The sequence below is a fragment of the Hemicordylus capensis genome, chromosome 2 (assembly GCF_027244095.1).
Source record: "Hemicordylus capensis ecotype Gifberg chromosome 2, rHemCap1.1.pri, whole genome shotgun sequence".
Classification (NCBI taxonomy): Eukaryota; Metazoa; Chordata; class Lepidosauria; order Squamata; family Cordylidae; genus Hemicordylus; species Hemicordylus capensis.
In genome coordinates, this window is record NC_069658.1 from 375,046,095 (window position 1) to 375,069,440 (window position 23,346).

Here is a 23,346-nt window from a genome sequence, read left to right on the forward strand (position 1 = left end):
ATTCATTCATTCATTTATGGCAATGTTCCCCATGCAGATCCCTCCTCCCACTTTCTCCTCTTCATTATTTGAACATGGCCATTCTCATAAGATAACTAGAAATGCCTCCAAGTCCTTTGACATTGTTTTCCATCTATTGAAATAGAGACTGATTATCCAATCCTAAATGCCTATGACTGCAATGTATTTCCTATGTACAGTACAACATAGATGGTGCTAAGGTGTCAAGAGGCCCTAAGTGCCAATCTTTGTGCTAGGCAGCTAGCAAGCTGCAAAAGGAACTAAGAAATTAATTACTTTGTTAAAGATACCTTTGAGTCCAAAGCACCCATCCACAGGGTTACATACTGTGCAAGAAACTGCAGATCCACAAGAGAGATGCACACACTGCTCACATGGATCTGCAAGGAAGAGAGCCAGTCTTGCGGCAGTGGACAGGAAACAGGGTTTGCCTTGTTTTGAATTTGGATGAGTGACTGCATGTGAGCACTGTCTGCTGTAAGATATTCCCCTTAGGGGATGGGGCCATAGCTCAGTAGGAAGCATCTGCATGCTTGCATGCAGAAGGTCCCAGGTTCATTCCTTGGCATTTTCAGGTAGGATTGCGGAAGACTCCTGCCAATAACCTTGAAGAACCACTGCCAGTCAGTATAGACAGTACTTATGAACCAATGGTCTGAGGTGGTGTAAGGCAGCTTTCTCCTACCCAGGCCTGGAGCAGATGACATGCACTGCCTCGGGTAACACAGGCTCATGTCGTGAGAATGACCTCACTGACAACTTGCAACAGTATTTGTTTCTTCCAGCAGAGATTAGAGAAGGCTGTCTTCTGAATTGCTCCTTGTATTTGCTGCAGCTTTTTGAGGCTTCGCCTGTGAATCCCACTGTTCTTGTTTCAGTTTCTTTAAAGAAATTAAGATTGTTTTTGTCTCATTTTGTTTTTCACTTCATTGTTCTTTCCTTTCCTGAGTTTGTTCCTCCTTTTTTGTCCTGCTAACAGCATAAAATGTTTGTTGTCTGTGCAGATCAAAATGTATTTGCTTTGGATGATAAAACCACCATCTCATTTGATTACACTTCCTTTGTGAGCCAAAAGCATCCTATTAGACTAAATTTGCTCATCTCCCTCTGCCTCCAGTCTGAGAATATTGTCCATATACAATTTCCATTTAAAGCTGCAGAAACAGCACCAGAATAAGTAATATTGCTAGATGTATTTAGAGTATCCAAACAGATGGTTGGCCCCAGTTCCGTCATCCCGGGCCATTGAGTTCCACGCACACTCACAGGAGTGCCCTTATTTTCATGTGTGAACTGTTGGAGAGCATATCAGTGCAGTAACACTTTGTTCAGTGCTTTGAGGTGATGGCTTCCGCTACATACATTCATGTAACATCTAGTGACATTTTCATTGTCATACTGTTGTCATTATGACTATTGTCATTAATGAGGTTTTCATTGTCATACTAAATGCCTGCCTGGAGGCAGTAGTGGGCTGAATGAGGGATAACAAACTGAAGTTGAATCCAAATAAGACAGAGGGACTGACTGTGGAGGCCAGGGCCCAAAAGATGGTTTAGATCTGCCTGTTGTGGATGGGGTTACATTCCCCCTGAAAGATCAGATACGTAGCTTGGGAGTGCTCCCAGACCCAAAGTTCTCCCTGGTTTCTCAGATTGAGGCAGTGGCCAGGAGCTCTTTTTATCAGCTTTAGCTGATACATCAGCTACATCCATTTCTAGAGGTGAATGGCCTTTAAAAAGTGGCACATATGCTGGTAACCTACAGGCTTGACTACTATAATGCACTCTATGTGGGGCTGCGTTTGTACATAGTCTGGAAACTACAACTGGTACAGAATGCGGCAACCAGATTGGTTTCTGGGACAACACAAAGAGATCACATAACACCAGTTTTAAAAGAACTGCACTGGCTGCCAATATGTTTCTGGGTGAAATGCAAAGTTTTGGTTATTATCTATAAAGCCCTTAACGGCTTGGGTCCAGGCTATTTAAGAGAGCAGCTCCTTTGTCATAAACCCTGCCGCCTGTTACGATCTTCTAGAGAGGTCCAGTTACGGTTGCCACCAGCTCGTTTGGTGTGCGACCCAGGACCGGGCTTTCTCTGTGGCTGCCCCAGGGCTTTGGAATATGCTCCATGCTGGAATAAGAGCATCTCCTTCTCTGTTTGTTTTCAGGAAGACTCTTCTGTTCTCACAGCCTCTTAATTAGTATTAATTTTAATAATTTGTTTTAATAACGGTTGTATGCTATTTTTATTGTGTCATGCATTTTAATCTGTGTTGACTTTTAAATATTTTAAATTTTGTACACCATCTAGAGATGTACATATCAGGTGGTATAAAATATGATAGATAGATAAATAAATGAATAAATTTAAGAAATAATTAATTAACATCTTGTTAAGAAGATTACACTTGCCTGGTCTAGAAGTTTAACCATTGTTTTGACCAGTGCCAAAACAAGGCATAAGGTCATGCATGTGAAGACAATGATCTGTTCAGAATTACCTGAGCATTAAAAACACTATTTTCAATCTACTTGATATTGATAATGATGAATCAGATTCTACCATATGTTCAAACCTAGGGTTCTGACTTGCCAGAATTCAAGATGGGGTTGGGGTTGGAAACTCCTGCTGCTCAGGGAGATCTTGGAAACTCCTGCTGCTCAGAAACTGTGGTAGGTTAGTAGGTTCTGACAGGCTTCTCTTGTAGTAGTAGGCCTTTGCCAAAGTCTCAAGGCTCCAGTGTGTTCCAATGATGTTAAAGCTGTGCACAACTGATATGGCTTGGCAGAGGCTGTGGCCGGCATAGTGGGGATCAAACTTGATAAATAACCTCTCTGTTTTTGTAGTCTCAGGGAAGCAGCAAAAACAAGACACACATTCAGCCCTGAAGAAGAATCTGCTTTACATGGTATTTGACTTGCTGAACAATATATGACTTGGTTAACTCATGAACTGTGCAAGCTTGTTGTAGAGATCCTGGTATAGGTTGTTCCTTTCAAAGAGGTTGCCCAACATTGCAAAAGAAAGAAACTTTTTGCAAGATATTTCCTCGGACTCTCACATGCTGCTAACAAAGACATTTAGGCCTTTAAATTGTGTTTGGTAAATAGAAAAAATAAATCTAGCATTCTAGGCATTTAGTTATCTATAGCACTAACTTTCCTAGCAACCACAGCATATGTTAGCCTCTAAATGCGGATCCTGTTTTCCCCTGTGTGTGTATTCTGCACTCATAAATCTAGTAGATTCCAAGGATATATATCTACATAAAATCTGACAGCCTGTCACTTAAAACAGCCATGCCTGGTTTTATCACATTGCTTCAGACAACTGACTTTGTCTGACTGACCTTGACTTGTGTCTGTGCTTAGGAAAGGTTTAGGGAAAGTGCAGGAGCTGGCTATTATGTATAAAGTAGCATGAAATGGAAGTAAAACAAGCTTGGTATGAATTTTCATGGCAGCATTGTCAAAGCTGTTTAAGCAAGTTATATGGTTGGCCTGTATTTGAATATTTCTCCTCCTCAGAGCTATCATCAGGCCTTCACCAATAAAATATATTCACAGTGTAAGTGTTATTAGTTCCACCAGTTTCAAAAATTTTAAAAATAAAGCTTATCAGTTATGATAGAAATAACTCTCTAGTACCACCACCATTGTGGTAATAAGCAGGAAGTGACAGGGAAGACAAAGAGAGAAGTATCCCCTCAATTTTCCTCCACGATAGATAAGTAGAATTCTATATATTTTCATGAGACTAGATACTAAAAGCCTAAAGCCACCATTGTGGTCTGTTGGTGACCTGCAGCTCAGAAAAGGAACAGGAAGTGAGAACAGGAACAGGAAGTCTGGCCTCAGCCAGGATTGTTCTTCACATTTTCAGTCTCCCTTAGCAACCATGACAGAAGGCACAGCGGCTACTATAGACAGAAGGAGGCAACGCGAAGCCTGGTTCTACTGCCCATCATACCCTGAAGAGGAATCTGTCTGACTAGAGGGACACAGGCCTGGCACAGTCCAGGATTTGCTCTGCTTTTCTCTTTCTGTTGTGGATTGGACTGGGTGTTTCATATCTGTATGTGAACGTCATCCCACCACCAGTTAGTCTTCTTAAGGTTTCCAAATCCTGAGTTTGAGATGGACTCTCTACTTTTAAAAGTTGCACAAAAGTGAGATTTTCTTCAAGCGTGGCTTTTCTAATAAGAGACAATGGTAGGAACAGCTGTACCTGGCAGTTTTCCTTTCTTGGTGTCTCAGAATAACTGACCACACTGTAGCCCTATTCAGATATTACTGAGCACCACAGCTCAGTGGTTACAGCTGAGAAATTGGGGTGGAAATCCCGCCTCGCCTCTGTCACACACTTCTTGTTGAATGCTCCTGGTTACGGTGCCATTTGTGTGAAATGGAAGTGCCGTAACCGTGATGGTTGTTGCTGACATGAGCAAGAGTCTGGATCACACAAGGCTGCTGCTCACAGAAGTGCCAGCCATCACAATTAAAATACTTTCCCCTTCACACAAACAGCACTGCAACTATGAGCGGCTGGCTGGTGGGGGGCTGGCAGTTCCAATGAGGGACTTCCTCCTCACTTTCCCAGATTTCCAAGCTTAAGTACGAGTGCTGCCAGGGTGAGTTATGTCTGAATGAGATTCATGACTCATTGATTCTGGTCCACAGCTCTCCTACATAAGAACAGCCCTGCTGGACCAGGCCCAAGGCCCATCTAGTCCTGCATCCCGTTTCACACAGTGGCCCACCAGATGCCTCTGAGAAGCCCACAGGCAGGAGGAGAGGGCCTACCCTCTCTCCTGCTGTTACTCCCCTGCAACTGGTATTCAGTGGCATCTTGCCTCTGAGGCTGGAGGGGGCCTATAGCCAGCAGACTAGTAGCCATTGGTAGACCTGTCCTCCATGGAGTTGTCTAAGCCCCTTTCAAAACCTTCCAAACTAGTGGTCTTCACCACATCCCGTGGCAGAGAATTGCTTAGATTAATTATGCACAGTATGAAAAAGTACTTCCTTTTGTCGGTCCTAAATTTCCCAGCCTTCAGTTTCATGAGATGACCCCTGGTTCTCATGTTGTGAAAGAGGGAGAAAAATTTCTATCTGCCCACTCACTCACTCTACTCCATGCATAATTTTATACACATCTCTCATGTCTCCCCTTAGTTGCCTCTTTTCCAAACTAAAAAGCCCCAGATGCTGTAGCCTTCCCTCATAAGGAAGGTACTCCAGGCCCCTCATCATTTTGGTTGCCCTCTTCTGCACCTTTTCCACTTCTACAATGTCTTTCTTAAGATACAGTGATCAGAACTGCACACAGTATTCCAAATGTGGCCTGTCCCTGCCAGCCTTATCAGCCCTGACATGGTCATAGAGGCCCTAGGCAGGGCAGCCAGCCAGGCAAAGCAGCCCGATGAGTGGCCAGCTGAAATGCTGCAAGACCAAGCAGCTGGGCTAGATGGGTCAGGGGAAGGGTGGAGGCGAGTGAGGGAGAAGGCAGTAACAGACAGAGGCACACCTGAGGAGGATAAGGGTGAGAGCAGCCTGATATGGCAAAGTAGAGGTTCAATCAGTGGGGGCGGGAGATGCATAAGTTGTCAGGAGGGATTTAAGGCAGGCTCGGCCAGTGATGAGGGGCAGTTGGAGGGCAAGTTAAAGAGCACTGGTCCCCAGTGGCGGCCCGTGAATGTGCCACGGGGAGGGGGGAGGCACCTTTAAGAGTAAATGAATTTGGTGCTTATCTCCACTCCTGCTGCACCTGAACAGTGTTCTGCAAAGCAGCATGCTGCCCAGCAGCCCCTGCGGCGGGGAATCACCTCTGCCACTCACCTGGCCACTGGTGGGGGCTCGACTCCGTGGAAGCCAGATGAGTGGCGGAGGTGATTCCCCACCACAAGGGCTTCTGGGTGGCATGCTGCTTTGCTGAACACTGTTCAGGTGCAGCGGGAGCAGAGGTATGCACCGAATTCATTTACTCCTAAAGGTTCCTCCCACTGCCCCCCCCCCAGCGGCGTGTTCACGGGCTGCCACTGCTGGTTCTTGGGAGACCCCATGTCTTACTTACCTACATTTAGAAAACTGTCCATTTATTCCTACCCTCAGTTTCCTATCTTTCAACCAATTATCAGTCCACAATAGAACCTGTCCCTTTATCCCATGACTGCTAAGTTTACTCAAGAGTCTTTGATGAGGAACTTGGTCAAAAGCTTTTTGGAGTGCTTCCAAACGTTCCCTTATTTATAAGCTTGTTACCCACCCCCCCAAGTTTTGAGCCCTTATTCTTGCCTTCAGCAGCAGTCCAACACAAAAAAATCAAGCAAGTGAAACATTTCCCGGTACTTTATTTCCTTTATTATTACAGCTTCACGTGTATAATTTCTTTAGCAAATACAAGACAGGATCCAAAAAACAGCAAGACTACTTGCCTGTCTACAGCTGACAGCTAGGGATGTGTAGACTGGTCTGGAGGTTTGGGGGTTCTTTCCGGAGGTTTGGGATCAAACCGAACCCCACCCTGGTTCCAACCGGACCGGAACCGAACCTCTGGACAAGTCCACAAATTTTTTCAATTTTTAAAAAAAATTTAAAATAAATTTGAAATACCTCTAGCCCCTGTAGGCTGGTGGGGGGAGGGGGAAACTTCACAGAAACCCCCCCCCCCATGGCCTACAGGAAGCCCCCAAAGGGGCTAGAGGTATTTTAAATTTATTTTTAATTAAAAAATAATAATCCATGAAACCCCCCCGGAAAGGACCGGACCGGGGGGGTGTCGATGGGGGACGGATCGAACTTGGCTGGTCAGGTTCAAGTCCAGTCTGGACTCGAACTGAACCGGGCCAGCCAGTTCCGTGCACACCCCTACTCGCAGCTCCTTTTATTCCTATGCCTTGGAGCAGAGCAGATTTACTCATAATTGCCCCAGACCTGCATTTGTTCATTGTTGTACTCTCAGTAGTCCTTAATTAATCTTTGTATGAGTCTGTTTGCATTGATTTATTGGTAAATTTACCAGGCCTGTTCAAGTTATGATTCAATAAGATGAATATATCCTACTTGTGGCTTAGTTGGTTTTGAAAATGGTAAGTCTTAAAAGATAAAAATCTGGAACAAGGGAAGAGCCTGGCAGTGAGGAAGGTGGAGCCCACAGAAAATGGTCTGTTTAGGTGTACTGCTGAGTTACTACAGTGTTCAAAAGTCATTACAGGACTATGCTGATATACTTCCCCTACCGGATACTATAAAGTCCTTGCTTGAGGTAGCTGACGATTTGGCTGAACTGAGTAAACAAAGTCAAGCTGCTTCTCTCTCCATAGCTGGGAATTCCTCTCCTGTTAACCATCTATCTGCTGACGTTCCAGTGGATGTGGATACGTTGAAATTGGCACACATGGCTTTACAAGAAAATGGCCAAATTGAGGAAGACCATTGGGCGGGCTTGGCAAACGACCCCCATTTCTGTGCAATTTTTTCTTTGCTAGATTCTAAACAGCACTCTTCTCCTGTTAAAGCTTTAAAAAAGACTGGTGCTAGGCCTCTCCCGGATGACAACGATAATGGTCCCTCATTTCCAACTTATAAGGACGCTACCGCTAACGCTGTTGATACTGCAAATGCCTCACCTTCCCTTTCTTCTGCTACTCCAAGAATTACAGAAGACCCTATTGTTCTCTCCTCTGATGATGACACAAGCCTGATTTGCATTTCAACTACTCCATCTCCTCAAGTACCTCTACTTCCAGATTATCTGCACCAACCAATATCCCCAACTGCTCTTTGTTGCCAGAACCCCCGGCCACTGATGCCACACTATGTGAACCTGAAACTAATTCTACTCCCGCGGCTACCCAGATTCCAACTGATTGACTTTTGGCTGGGCCAGAACAGATATTGATCTTAGCCTGGAATGTCGGCGGTTGGAACAGCAAACGTTGTGACCCGGACTTTTCAACTTTTGTTTCCCACTTTGACATTTTGATGATCCAAGAAACTTGGCTAACAGGAGATCTTTTTCTCCCTGGTTATACACCTTTTCTACTAGCTGCCAAAGCTGAGGGGGGCAGGGGTAGACCGAAGGGTGGTCTTGCAGTCCTTGTATCTACATCTCTGTAATGCAAATTGACTTACCTTGGCTCCCTTGACCCTTATGCATTAGCTGTTCTACTTACTTCTGGGGTTTTCAATTTAGTGCTGATAAACATCTATATCCCACCTTTAGGTTCACACTCTTGTGTTAGGGGGATATGGCTAAATTTAGAAGCATTTATTACTGATATCCAGATTTCACAGCATAATTTACACTATGTACTGGCGGGAGACTTCAATGCTCGCACTGGTTTGGATGATCGAGCTCTTTATTCCAAATTTCACTGTTACCCTCCAACTATAGAACCTCCATTCCCTTTATTCGTTAGACGCTCTAAAGACTCTAGAGCTAATGCTTACGGTTTAACCTTACTTCAGTCATTTAATAAGTTGGATTTGCACTGTCTTAATGGAGCGGTTCACACTGATTTTCCCACAGAGTTTACTCACTGGGTGGGAGCTAGACCTTCCTTAATTGACTATGTGGCTATTTCTCGTGGCTTGGCCTCAGCTGTTAGGAATTTTCAAGTTGTTAATCGACCAGAGAGCGATCATTTCCCCCTGCTTCTGAATATTGGTTGGAAAGGCCTTGTTAGGTTAGACTGCAGACAAGATCTTTGCAGGAATGATGGACCTATACACCAGCAAGTGAGATGGTCTCCTTTCCTGCTTAACCAAGTAAGCTTGTTCCTAAATTCTCAGGATGACATCTCTCTGCGAGATGCCCTAGTTGGGAAAGGATTACAGATTTCCTCTCCAGCTATCTTAGATCTTTATGATAGCCTAATTAGTCTCCTTTCACTCATGCTCACCAACTCCTGTCCACCAGCTAGTCAGCGCCATAAAACCCCCTCCCGTCCATGGTTTGATTCTGAGTGTCGCACTGCCAAGAGGGCCCTCATTCAGGCCTTTAAATCCCATGCTGAAGGTACCTCTGTATTCAGTTTGCAGGATTTACTTAATCTGAGGCATCAATATAAGAAATTGTTGAAATCTAAGAAATTTCAATTTACTAAAGAAAAATGGTCTGAACTAATTGATGCGGCTAAATCAAGGAATCAAACAAGGTTTTGGCGACTGATCTCTTCTCCTCACGTGAGAGCTCCCTCCTCGCCGACCTTTATTGTTCCCGCAGAATCATGGGAGCGTCATTTCCACAAACTCTACAGTCAAACTGATCCTACAGAAGCTAAGCTAGAATTAAATACCTCTGACCTTTCCTATTGTAACCCAGTTACATGCTCAGAAATGGAGGCCCTTGTCAAACAAACTAAACCCGGTAAAGCTCCAGGGATCGACCGCATCATTATTGAGATTATACGCACTAACTTAGAATGGTGGGCCCCTGTTCTTGCATCATTATTCTCATTTATCGATAACACTGCGAAAATTCCTCAGGATTGGGGGGTTGCTTTAATTATCCCTATTTATAAAAAAGGAAGCAGACAAGATCCCACAAATTACCGCCCAATTAGCCTCTTGAGCATTATCTCTAAATTATATGCGAAACATTTCCTGATAAAACTGGCTGACTGGATTGATGCCTATAACATCCTGGCTCCTGAACAAGCTGGATTTCGTAAAGGCCGATCGACCATTGAGCAGGCCTTTATACTCCAACATCTGGCTGAGAAATATACTTGTAAACCTGGCTCTGCCCTCTATGCGGCATTTATTGACTTAAAATCTGCTTTTGATTCCATCTCTAGGGGCTGCCTTTGGGCTAAGTTGAGGGATTTATCCATAGATAAGCATCTCCTATTACTAATTTATAAGCTACATGAAAATACATCCTTAAGAGTTCGTTGTAGTGCACGGGGTCACTTATCTGCTGAAATCCCCACACATAGAGGAGTCAGACAAGGGTGTATTTTAGCCCCTTTTTTGTTTAACATCTATATTAACTCCATAGTAACTCATATGAATGCTCCTTCTATTCATCCGCCCAAACTGGCTCATAAACATATATCAATTCTGCTGTATGCCGATGACATGGTTCTCCTGTCACTGACTCCATTCAGCCTAAGGTGGGCACTTGCATCACTTAGCTCTTTTTGTGCAGAGGAGGCCATTGAGGTAAACTACCAGAAAACTAAAGTACTGGTATTTGCCAAACGCCCCAAGCCCCATGTATGGAAAATAAATGGCCAATTAATTGAACAAGTTAAAATATTTAAATACCTTGGCATAGTCTTCCATGCTTCGGGAGGCCGTCAGGCCCACCTGAACTATACCATACAGAAAGCCCAGCATTCGGCCAACTCAATTAGATCTTTTCATTTTACGAAGGGCGCTGCATATATACCTGCTGCTATTAAACTCTTTGCAGCTAAAGTACACCCACAGCTTACATATGGTGCACAATTGGGCCCTTTCTGCAATTTTTCACCTCTGGAGGCCATACAGACAAAATTTCTTAGATCCATCTTCCAGGTCCCAAATAGTGTCTCAAATGCCGCTATTAGACGGGAGGCAGGCCTTTATACTTTGGAATCGGTTTATTGGAAATGTATTTTCCTATTCTGGTTAAAATTGAAGTTCTCACAAGTGGGATTAGTCCCTCTTATTATGACCAACTCCTTTGATTCGAGATGGAAACGGTCGCTTAAAATAAAATCTCAACTTTATGGGATCCCACTTGAAGAACTTGTTAGGATGGGCTCTACTACAGCTATGAAGATTATTAAACAGCGAATAATTGATACGGACCTACAGGTTGAAGCCTCCAAAATATCTAGAGGTTTGTATATAGGTAACCAGCTCTACAATCTTAAGCCTGCTGATTACCTAAGTAACATAACTTTTCCTAAATTTAGGCATGCCTTGACCCTTGCACGTCTTAATGTTCTTCCAACATCTGTGCTTAAGGGAAGGTTCAAGGGGATTCCTTATGTTTTGCGCCTCTGCCCTTGTGGCTCAGGTGCTATTGAGTCGACTGCACATTTTATTCTTTACTGTGACCTCTACAGGGATGTTTAGATTTTATCTCACCCTTGTTGAAGCCTTTTCCTGGCCGCTCAGATGACTTTTATCTTGATTTATTACTGTCTAAATTTGATAGTATGAGTACTAACTCTGTGGCCAAGTTTTGTTACATTGCATGTAAGTTGCGTATTACTATTTTATGATCTCTTATTCTCTTTTTCCTTTTTGCTTGCGTTTTGTTCTGGTCATTGATCGAAATAAAAGCTGATTCTGATTAGGTGTACTGCTGAGTTACTACAGTGTTCAAAAGTCCCTTCAAACCAAGAAATATTATTCATATAGACCTACAATATAGCAATCAAATACAATCTAGACTCCACAAATCACAAAGCAAGGAGTTAAAGCAGATAACTTTATCCTGTGAGCCAAGCCACAAACTACAGACTGAACCACACATAGACATTAGGATCAAGAAATTAAGCATCTTTAAGCCATTTACCAATTTTACAGAGGGAATTTGCTCAAGCAAACAAGTGAATCAATTGCAGGACACCATAGCACAATAGCAGCTATAAACTATAAAACATTAGAAGATGTCTCACAGCTATATATTGTGAAAACAGGGTTTGATTAATAAATGACTTTAAACTAATTAAACCAGAATAATTGCACTTCAGTTAATTCTACTAAAATCCATGGAACTTGGGTCATTTAATTCAAGTAGTTTCAATAAGTTGCTTGCTGACTGGAGTTCAGCTGTCTTAACATTTCTCTCTCTTTCTTAGCATGTCTTAAGATGGCGATGCAAACTGTGTTGTTGATTCACTGTTAATAGAAATCTGAACAATGAATCTTTCATCTATCTATCGTCTATCCAGAAAGAGAGAGAGGGAGAGAGAATCTCCTGATATAATGTGAACTGTAAAACTCCCATTCAGTATACTGCACTATGTTTTTAAGAAATGGCTGGGTAGAAGTGTATGGAAAATAGAATGTTTGTTCTGGAAGAAATGTTGACATGTAGTAATTAGATCCTACTCTAAGTTGTAATTTGACATCCAAACATTGTGACATTTAATAGAAAGAAAAATTCAAAACTTTGAACTGGAATAGGAAAAAACAACCACACACTACATTCTCCACCAAAGCGTTTAATTTTTAATTGAATTGGAGGGCTGAACTAAGAACAATGAAATGTTCCTATGTCAACACAATTGTCAAGCATGATACATAGACAAGAGAAATAAAGTACACAGGTATAAGAACTGGTGAGAAAATAAGCATGGAACTCAAATGAGTCTGTTATCTCCCTGCCCCCCAATGTCTTTAATGCATGACATTTTAGAGCCATGTTTCCAACTTTGTCCTTGAACCGCGTTTTTGTGCTAGTGGTATGCCTTGGGGTGTTTATGCATGGGTATGTCTTGATAAAAAGAACAACCTGGCTCCCTCTGGCACTAGCATCTATTCCAGATATCTAACAAGTGCAAAAAATCAATAAAATTTCATCCTGTAAGACGGTCCACTCAAAAAGGACAACATAAATTCTTCCATCTGAGCGGATGATGTGGCCAAGCAACTTTCATAGCTAGAGCTGCATTGTACCCTTTTCAGCTGCATTGCTTAGATAGAGCAGGGGAGTGATAGTATCAGTGCCTGAATCCTATGTCTGAAACCTGTTGGGTTGTAGAATCCAAAGACTAGTTCACACGTGCACATTTGGTGTGTAATAAATGGAACATCAAATGATGTTTTCCAGTAATCTATCATATATCAAATTACTGATAAAACTTCCATGACATGCCACTCTCCTCTCCTCTAACACAGTATTTTTCAGTGTAGCCAGTTCACACATTCTTTTTTAAAAAATTAATTTTTTATTAATTTTAACAATATCTTAACAATCACAACATATTGAACAAATATGGACTTCCCGCTCACACCTCCTCGTGAATCACCAACTATAGAATTAACCCTTGCTATAATAATAATTCAAAACATAGATCTAAACCTTACAAACATGATTCTGATCTACCCAACCTGCTAATATTACTAGATTTCAAACCCTGTTATAAAATCAATATTAGGAAAATAATTCTTTAAATATAATAAGAATGGTTTCCAATCTTCTTTAAAGCATTCTAAATTTTTGTCTCTTATCAGTACTGTAAGTTTTGCCATCTCCGCATATTCCAAAATTTTTATCAGCCAATCTTCTTTTGAAGGCAGTTTATTACTCTTCCATTTCTGTGCATATATTATTCTGGCCGCCATGGTAGCGTACATAAAGAATGTTAAATTAGTTGTAGAAAACACTCCTTGCGTTATTCCCAGCAGGAAGGATTCTGGCTTCTTAGGAAATGTCATTTTAAATATTTTCTTTAACTCATTATATATCATGTCCCAAAAGGCCTTAGCCTTCCTACAAGTCCACCACATATGAAAAAAGGTTCCTTCAGAGTGTCCACATTTCCAACATTTGTTTGAAACATTTTTATACATTAATGCCAGTTTTTTAGGTGTCAAATACCACCTATACATCATTTTATAATAATTTTCTTTTAAAACATAACATGCAGTGAACTTTAAATCAGTTTTCCATAATTTTTCCCAGGCTGCCATTTCTATATTGCACCCCACATCTTGAGCCCATTTTACCATAGTCGTTTTAACCACTTCATCTCTTGTCTCCTCCAAAAGCAAGAGCTTATACATTTTAGAAACTAATTTTTCATCATTTTCACACAGCTCCTTCTCAAATCTCAACATCTGATCCTCAAATCCAACTTTAAGATCCTTCTTATAAACTTCATTTAGCTGATGGTACTGAATCAGTTAAACTTTTTAACTTACAGTCCTTTTCTTGAAAATATAACAGATCCCTATAAGTACCCCATTGCGATTGCATATTTACCTCTTTACATGCTAAAGCTTCAATTGGAGATACCCATAACGGAGTTTTAGGTTCCAACCATTTTTTATATTTTACCCAGACTCTCATTAAACTCCTTCTTATATAGTGGTTAAGAAAATCTTTATGTACTTTTCTTTTGTCATACCACAAATATGAATGCCATCCAAACCTTCTGTCAAATCCCTCCAGATCAAGTAATCTAGAATTTCTTAATGTTATCCATTCTTTTAACCACGTCAAACAAACAGCATCAAAATACAACCTTAAGTCTGGTAGGGTGAGATCACCTCTTTCCTTTGCATCTGTTAAATTTTTAAAATTAATTCTTGGTCTTTTCCCCTGCCAAAAAAATTTAGTTATGTCCTTCTGCCATTGCTTAAAACAAGTTAAAGTATTAACTATAGGAATAGTCTGAAAAAGAAATAACATTTTAGGCAAGACATTCATTTTCACCACTGAAATTCTTCCCATTAAAGATAAGTTCATATTAGACCATCTTTGTAAATCAGTTTTTACTGTATTCCATATTTTAATATAATTATTTGAGAGCAACAAAGAATTATTGTTTGTCAGCCAAACACCCAGATATTTAATTTTCTTCTCCACTTTCAACTCACTTATTTCAAATAATCTATCCTTAGATTTCTGATCCATATTTTTAGTCAACACCTTCGTTTTAGTCTTATTTATATAAAACCCAGCCAATTGGCCAAATTGTTGTATTTTTTCCAAGAGTCTTCCAATCTTGTCCAATGGATTTTCTAAAAAGAACACAACATCATCCGCAAAAGCTCTTAGTTTATACTCTTGTTTCCCAATTTTCGGGCCTTGTATTTGATCATCTTCTCTAATATTTCTACAGAGCACTTCTAAAACTAATATGAAAAATAATGGGGAAAGTGGACATCCTTGTCTAGTCCCTTTTTGTATTTTACAATTATCTGATAATTCCCCATTTACAATAATCTTAGCATATTGCTCTGAATAAATTGTCTTGATAGCCCTAATAAAATTGTTGCCAATGCCCATTGCATCTAACAACCTCCACATAAATTGCCAGGAAATGTTATCAAAAGCTTTCTCTGCGTCCAAAAAAATCATAGCCATCTGTTTGTCATTATGTTTTTCATAATACTCCAGTACATCCAAATCTGTTCTCACATTATCTCTTAATTGTCTCTTTGGTAAAAAGCCAGCTTGATCCTCATGAATAAAGAGTCTTAATATGGCCTTCATTCTTCTTGCCAAAATGGCGGCAAAAAGTTTATAATCATTATTTAAAAGTGAGATTGGCCTATAATTTTTAACTTGCACTAAATATTGATCCAGTTTTGGGATTACTGCAATCTTTGCATACTTCCAAGACTCCGGCATAATCCCTCTTTGCAAAATGTCATTCATAGCCCATTGCAAAGGCTGTAAAATTTGATCTTTAAATGATTTGTAGTACAAAGCTGATAGCCCATCAGGTCCTGGTGCCTTATTGGCCTTGCTTTGATTTATTGCTTCAGTTAGTTCCATTATTGTTATCGGAGCATTCATAATTTCTATGTGTTCCTTAGAAAGTTTTGGAATATTTCTGGTCTTAAGAAATTGCTCAATTTTTGCATCTTCTACTATATTTCCTTTATATAGTTCTGAATAGTATTTTAAAAATTCTCCTCTTATTTCCTTACCATTATAAGAAAGCCCGTTTTTTGTAAGTATTTTGGATATATAGTTTTTTTTTTCCCCTCAGATCTAATTTTCCAAGCCAACAACTTGTCTGGTTTATTTGCGAACTCAAATGACCTTTGCTTAACATATTTTAAGTTCCGTTCAACTTCATTTGCTACTAACATAGAAAGTTGTTGTTGGAGCATTTTGATAGCTTGAGTAATTGTCTTCTTAGCCAGTTCACACATTCAACTCTGAGGCTATTCCCATGATCACTTGAAAGTGGGCTAAGGGAGCTTAGCCCACTTTCCAGGCATCGTGGGAACCACTGGGCTCACAGGCAAGCTCAGCGGTTCCAAGGCAGCTAGCCCGCCTAATTCCCCCTCCCCTTAAATGAGGTTAATGGTGCAAGCACTCCGTTAACCTAATTTGGTTGCTTGTGTGTTGCTGTGGCATGCAGCAACACATGAGTAGACCCCAGACCCACGAGTAGACGTGGCAACACATGAGTAGATCCACGACTAGGCTGCAAGCAGCCTCCCAGGCTCAGGAGTCTCTCTAGGATGCCCTGCTTGCTTGCGTGGGGCATCCTGGAGCTTCCAGGGGCCGTGTGGCCCCCGATCTCCACAGCCCTCGCTGGCTCCGTGATGGAGCCAGCCCCCCAGCTAGGAGCATCTGCTCGTCTGCGGGGAGAGCGGGCTAAGCCTCTGTCCCACAGAACACAGTGAGGTGCTTCTCAGCAATCATGTGAAGCGCCTCTTTAAGTTATCAAATGCTGAATAATTAAAAATCAAGTGATACCTATGTGAAGTGGCCCTATATTATCCCCCATTGGGTACATTAGTCTGGACAACCTTTTTTCTTCATAGATATTCTGACTGGAAAATACTGCAATGTTCACAAAACCAAAGTGGGGAGGGCTGGGTGGGGGAGGCAGGATTCTACCTGCCTTCACCCAGATGATACGAGCCTCTTTTGGGCTCCGCCATACGTGTGTCCACACGACCACCGCAGCGGTAATGTGGGGGCGGGAATCTGGGCTGGCAGGGATTCCACAATGCACTGTGTGAGCAGCATGGTGCATTGGGAAACCTCCGTGCCACTCCTTTCTCTGGTCAATTTTGCCAAGGTGGATGCCAACAGCCTAGGAGCAGCTCCTGGCAGAACAAGCACCCAGACAATCAGAGAGTGAGATAGGAGGGGCATGTGTTTGTTCTCCTATCTCACTTTCTACCTGGGTTTCAGATCAGGGCTACCCAGGGGAGGAGTGGAAGGATTGGAAGAGATCTCAAGGCTTCTCATGGCCAACATTACCTGGGCAATCCATGTCCTACCCACATTCGGCTGTTCATGAAAACAACCTCACAATCTCTCCACCTGTGCAGAATCAGTGCCATCCCTCATGATTTTATTACCACAGTCATCCCACACACATGAAGGATCAGTTGGGTCAAGTGTTGGGCTGTGACTTCCAAAAGGTTTAACTTCAGCACATCTTTTTTTTTTCTGCACTAAAATTACATACATGTGTATTTCAGGCAGCAACATCTGTACCTTTTCATCAACCGAGAACATACCTGCAACTTTCCTTCTTTAGCACCTACTGTGATAGCAGCTTTTACAGATGAAACCCAACACTAAATGTCACTGAACACATTGAAAGTAACTGCTGGGAACAGTCCGATAAAAGACTACTGCCCTCCTTGTTTCTGAACCAATTTACCACAGGCAATCCAGTGTCAGTCAAGGACAGAAAAAGGTCACTGTGACACAAGCTAGTCAGTCCAGTGGCACAGCTAGCAAGAGTTTAAATTTTAACTTTTAAAACTCTGATTGCACATGTGATTTTATTGGCATTTCACACTAAATAAAGAAGCATGACTAATCTCTCACCTACCGCCAGAGTGTCTTCCTTAATTTATACTTATTGAGATAGAAAACAGCCTTTTAAATGCCAGAAAATACGACAACTGGGAAGTGCAACTGTGGGTTGCTGAAATGTGACCTAGTTTAAAACAGGCTTCATCAAACTTGCATATACACAGGACAAATCCCAATCTTCTACTCATGACGCTGAGCTGTTCCCCAAATGGCTCACTATCCTTGGAAAAGCACGTTATGATGAGTACTTTGCTGCCTAAAACAAATGTGTTAGCTTTTTTTCCCCATACAGAGCCCACAAAAGCCTTCAATCAAATATATAACACTTTTCAGATACATGTACAATATTATAGTTGTGAATCGCCCCAAGACTTTGGTTTGGGGTGGTATATAAATGTATTAAATAAAAATAAAATAAATAAATTTATTTGGAAATTAATTGGATATTAATTAGATTTAAACTAGACACAAGAATATTATCTTTTGGGGGGTCAGGGGTTGTTGGCTTGGAGCAGGGTCAAATGCTCAGGAGTCCTATTCCTCATCTGCCATTTTTAATCTGTCTAATTCCACATGCAAGAAATAATCCATATATCCAGAGATGACTCACTGGGTCGTGCAGCTAACAGGCAGAGAATAAGAAGTGTAGTATAGTGACCAGAGTGCTGAAGAACAGGACAGGGGGCATGATGCACCAGTCAAGTGCTCTCAACCTAACCTACAAGGTAGTGTTGAGGATGAAAGAGGAATCATAAAAATTTAGAGTTGGAAGGGATCTCGAATGCTTTCTGGTCCAACCCCCAGAAACTGCTAAAACATCCTTGGCAGACAGCTACCCAGCCTCTGTCTGAAAACATCCAGTGAAGGAGAGCCCACCACTATAGAAGGTTGACTGTTACACTGTCAAATGCCTCTTATAATTGGGAAATTCTTCCTAATGTCTAAGCTAAATCTACTTGCTTGTAATTTCAATCGGTTGTTAATATAAAATTTTAAAGAAGATATGATATGTAATGTCTTATTCAATGAAACCACAGCTTCAGTCCATTTCCTGAATAAACCAAGCCCCTTTCCTGCTTCTCACTCCCAAAGCAAACATCACAGGTTAGAATAAAAAGGAAGGACAGGAGGAGAGAGAGAAAACAAACATGTCTTGTGCATGAGTAAGAATCAGTCAAAAGCCAAGAACTTTCATTCTTAATTGGGTCATCACCAGGGACAAGGATCAGGAAGCAAAGTGCCCATTAGCAGCCACTATCACAAAGTTTCCTCAGCACACCTCTTCATTTTCTTCCATATATGTACAATTCACTTATAGGTGCTTTTGGAAACCCAGATGCAATGACAGAGAGAGAGAGAGAGAGAGAGAGAGAGAGAGAGGTTTGCCCTCCACCCTGACACTTTGTATATCTCTGTATATCTTAAGATTTGTATATCTTAAGATTTACAAGCCCTCCTCCAAATGGATGCCATCTGCCAGAAGGATGGATATTTTGCTGGTAATTAAGTCAAAGGGATGATCCTGGTGGGCTGAACATCAGAGCTTTCAATTGACTTTCTAGTGCCTAAGCAAGCAAATGGAAGCCTCTAGCTCTCAGTCTTCAGACAAGAACTGTAGGTTGCATACAGGGGTGTAGCTATAATTGAGCGAAAGGGTTCAAAGAACATGCGCCCCCAGCTCCAGAGGGCCCTCCAGCTGCATCCCTCCCTATTTTCTTCATTGTCTCCCTCAGTCTGGGGGACCGCCAGAAAGAAGGATGAACACGGGTCCCCTCTCCCCTAGCTACGCCCCTGGTTCCATAGGAAAAGCAGAGGAGCTGCTTCTTTCAGGACTAGGAGCCAAAGTCTGGCAGGAGTGTAAATGCTTGTAGGCACAGCAATGAGATCCAGAAAGCCTGCCAGTCTCTCCCCACATTTTTTTTTTTGTATGAACACTGATACAAAGCAGAAGGGGAAGCTTGGTGTATCCACATTAATGGAATAATTTAAAAATACACTACATGACTAAGCATGGTTAGTGTTGGAGATGCAGCACTCTTAGCACCAGCAGCCCTATAGACCACTAGGGGCATTAGGGGTAGAGACAGCCAGTAAGGGCATTCCCGTTTTGACCATGCTTTCTCTGTCCTCTGATTCCCCTTTATTAGACTGATAGTCTCAGGTTTCATTCTCTCACCTGGAGAGAGAGACTTCTTTCTCTCTATTCCCCCCTTCCTGTATATAGCTAGCAGCCAGGCATGTAGGCTTTAGGGGTGTGCAATTCGGATTTTTGGGTGATTCGGCTCGGACCCGAGCCGAATCACCCCCGTTCTGTTTTGTGCCCGAATCTGGGTCACCCGAATCACCCTTGATTCGGTTCGGATTCGGATTTAACCCGAATCCGAATCTGAATCGATTCGGGGGGGTAAAAAGGGGCCCAGGGGCAAAATTTTGGGGTGGGGTGGTAGTGCCCAATGGGTAGAGTCTACCACCCCAATTTCGGGGGGATTGGGCAAAGTCCTGATTTTTTGTGAATTTTTAAAGTTTTAGTGACTTTGGGGCAGTTCGGGGGCATAGCATGGGATCTGGGCAAAAGGAGTGGGGTGGGGTGGTAGCGCCTAATGAGTGCAGGCTACCACCCCAATTTCAGGGGGATTGGGCAAAGGGCTGATTTTTGGTAAATTTCTGAAAATTTCATGTCTTTGGGGCAGATTGGGGCATATTGGGGCAGAAAGTGGGGGCTGGGACAGAATAGTGGGGTGGGGTGGTAGTGCCTAATGGGTGCAGGCTACCACCCCAATTTCAGGGGGTTTGGACAAAGGGGTGATTTTTTGAGAATTTTTGAAGTTTTGGTGACTTTGGGGCAGTTTGGGGGCAGAAAGTGGATCTGCCCCAAAATAGTGGGGTGGGGTGGTAGTGCCTCATGGGTGGAGGCTACCACACCAATTTCAGGGGGATTGGGCAGAGGGCTGATTTTTTGAGAATTTTTGAAGTTTGGGTGTCTTTGGGGCAGATTGGGGGCAGAAAGTGGATCTGCCCCAAAGGAGTGGGGTGGGCTGGTAGATAGTGCCTGATGGCTGGAGGCTACCACCCATCCCCAATTTAAGAGTGATTGGGCAGAGGGGTGAATTATGGTGAATTTATTTGTATGAGGTTTGTCTTCATAAGGTGAAGTGTGCTAAATTGATTACTTCCTCATATTATTCATAGTAAAGGAAAGTGTGAAAAAGTGAAAGTGGAGTCATGAGAGTTGTTTAATTGAAAAAAATCTCATTTGCTATGATAGAATGAGAATTCACACCTCAGAAGTTTTTTCTGAGGTGTGAATTCTCATTCTATCATAGCAAATGAGATTTTTTTCAATTAAACAACTCTCATGACCCCACTTTCACTTTTTCACACTTTCCTTTACTATGAATAATATGAGGAAGTAATCAATTTAGCACACTTCACCTTATGAAGACAAACCTCATACAAATAAATTCACCAAAATTCACCCCCTGCCCAATCACTCTTAAATTGGGGATGGGTGGTAGCCTCCACCCATTAGACACTATCTAGCAGCCCACCCCACTCCTTTGGGGCAGATCCACTTACTGCCCCCAATCTGCCCCAAAGACACCCAAACTTCAAAAATTCTCAAAAAATCAGCCCTCTGCCCAATCCCCCTGAAATTGGTGTGGTAGCCTCCACCCATTAGGCACTACCATCCCACCCCACTCTTTTGGGGCAGATCCACTTTCTGCCCCCAAACTGCCCCAAAGTCACCAAAATTTCAAAAATTCTCAAAAAATCACCCCTTTGTCCAAACCCCCTGAAATTGGGGTGGTAGCCTGCACCCATTAGGCACTACCACCCCACCCCACTATTCTGCCCCAGGCCCCACTTTCTGCCCCAATATGCCCCAATCTGCCCCAAAGACATGAAATTTTCAGAAATTTACCAAAAATCAGCCCTTTGCCCAATCCCCCTGAAATTGGGGTGGTAGCCTGCACCCATTAGGCACTACCACCCCACCCCACTCCTTTTGCCCAGATCCCATGATATGCCCCCGAACTGCCCCAAAGTCACTAAAACTTTAAAAAATCGCCAAAAATCAACCATGAACCGAATCACCCGAATTTTTTTTGCCCGAAATTCGGGTGATTCGGCTCGTGTCCGAAAAAATTCGGGGGACATCGGGGGTGATTCGGTTCGGCCCCGAATCACCTGAAATTGTTTGTTTCGGGCACAGATTGTTCTGTGCCCGAAATTTTTTGCACATCCCTAGTAGGCTTATCTATCTCCCTGATGGATTTCCAAAATAAGCTACTTTATTTAGAACTTTAACTCCATGTCTCCATGTTTAACTCCATGTCTCCAGACAATATTAATTAGCAGTGCTCTCCTTACCTGTGCACTTCTGCTGCAGCTGGGATAGATAAAGAAATCTCCCCTCCCCGCCAAACAGTTAGCAGGATTGGCTCCCAGCTTCAGGGGGTCTTTGCCAAGCTGCTCTCCATGGGCCCCATCCTACCTGGGTAGGTCCTTAAAGGATCACTCGGCCATCATTACATGAATGCTATGGGCACAGAGGTGGTCTCAGGGATCAGTCGTAGGTTCTTAACAGCTGCCTGATGACACTGACTCCTGATGCCTGCCACGATTGTTAGAATTGCTAGAAATAAAAAATAAAACATTGCGCTGAGAAGTCAGAACGTCTTCATTGGAGCCTCAGGTAGTTAGGCCCTGGGATGTTGTTTGACAGAAAATATTTTCAAAGACACAAATTCAGTTTGTCTTAGCACATCTCCAACAGCTGAAATCTAGGGATTCCTGCTGCATAGGCTGAGTGCCCCTTTCAACTCGATGACTCTGTGCCTGCTGTATATTTCTTGGTGAGAGGAGATAGAGCAGTGTCAAATTGGAGAGAATGGCCTCTCAAGATATAAGACGTTGGCATTTCTGTGTCTCCACCACTAAGTGTCCATCCTTTCACAACTTCCTCATAAATTTAATCTGCATTGTGACTTTTAGTTGTCATTGGATACCTGTTGTTTTTTAATTACACTTTGAGAAAATCATTATTGATATTCCCAGAGACTGTGAACTCTGCTCATAGTGCACAGTTATAGCTCTTATTTGTTGGAAGCTAATCTTATGAGGCTTGATTAACTCTCTTATAACTTTCCTTAGGGAGCAGTGTTTTTGCAGCATATAAGGGCTTTGACACAGGAAACAGATTCTTTAACAGATAAGGGAGGGGATTGAAACAACCTCCAACAAGTGCCACAGAGAGCAGCCTTAAGTCAAGTATAAACTTGCCTGAGCTTTCCCAGGTATAAGTATCCCTTGACACCCAGGTTTCTGTGTTTCTCTTTCAGCAGTTCTTGGCCCGGTTCATACATAATGGGAAACTGGAGGTCCCTTCACCTCTGATTTTCAAAACTGAACAACTGAACCTGAGGAAATGGAGTTTGGGGGGAAAGCAAACCACTGTTTCTTTCGCTGTTTTCCCCACTGCAAACTCAATTCTGTGGTGCCAGCATTACACATATACACTGGCACTACAATTTGGGCCCCACAGAGCTGAAGTTAAGGGAGGAAGCTCCAGCCCAATTGGCTGTGTGGGCTGTCCTTCTGTGAAGAAAAAAGCTCCCTCCGCTAGCTCCCCTGCCTCTCCGGAGTCTCGCTGACTGCAGATAGACACTCTCCCCAATGTCCAAACATGGATAGGAGAATAGGGGTGGGTAGGTCATGGAACTGTGGGTCCATTGGACCTGCGGAACTGTGATACATATGGGCCAGGCCCTTGTGTCAAATACCAAAATGGGGTTTGGGGTTTTTGGGGTGTGTGTGTGTAAAAAACACTTTTGGGATGGCCCAACCATCCTT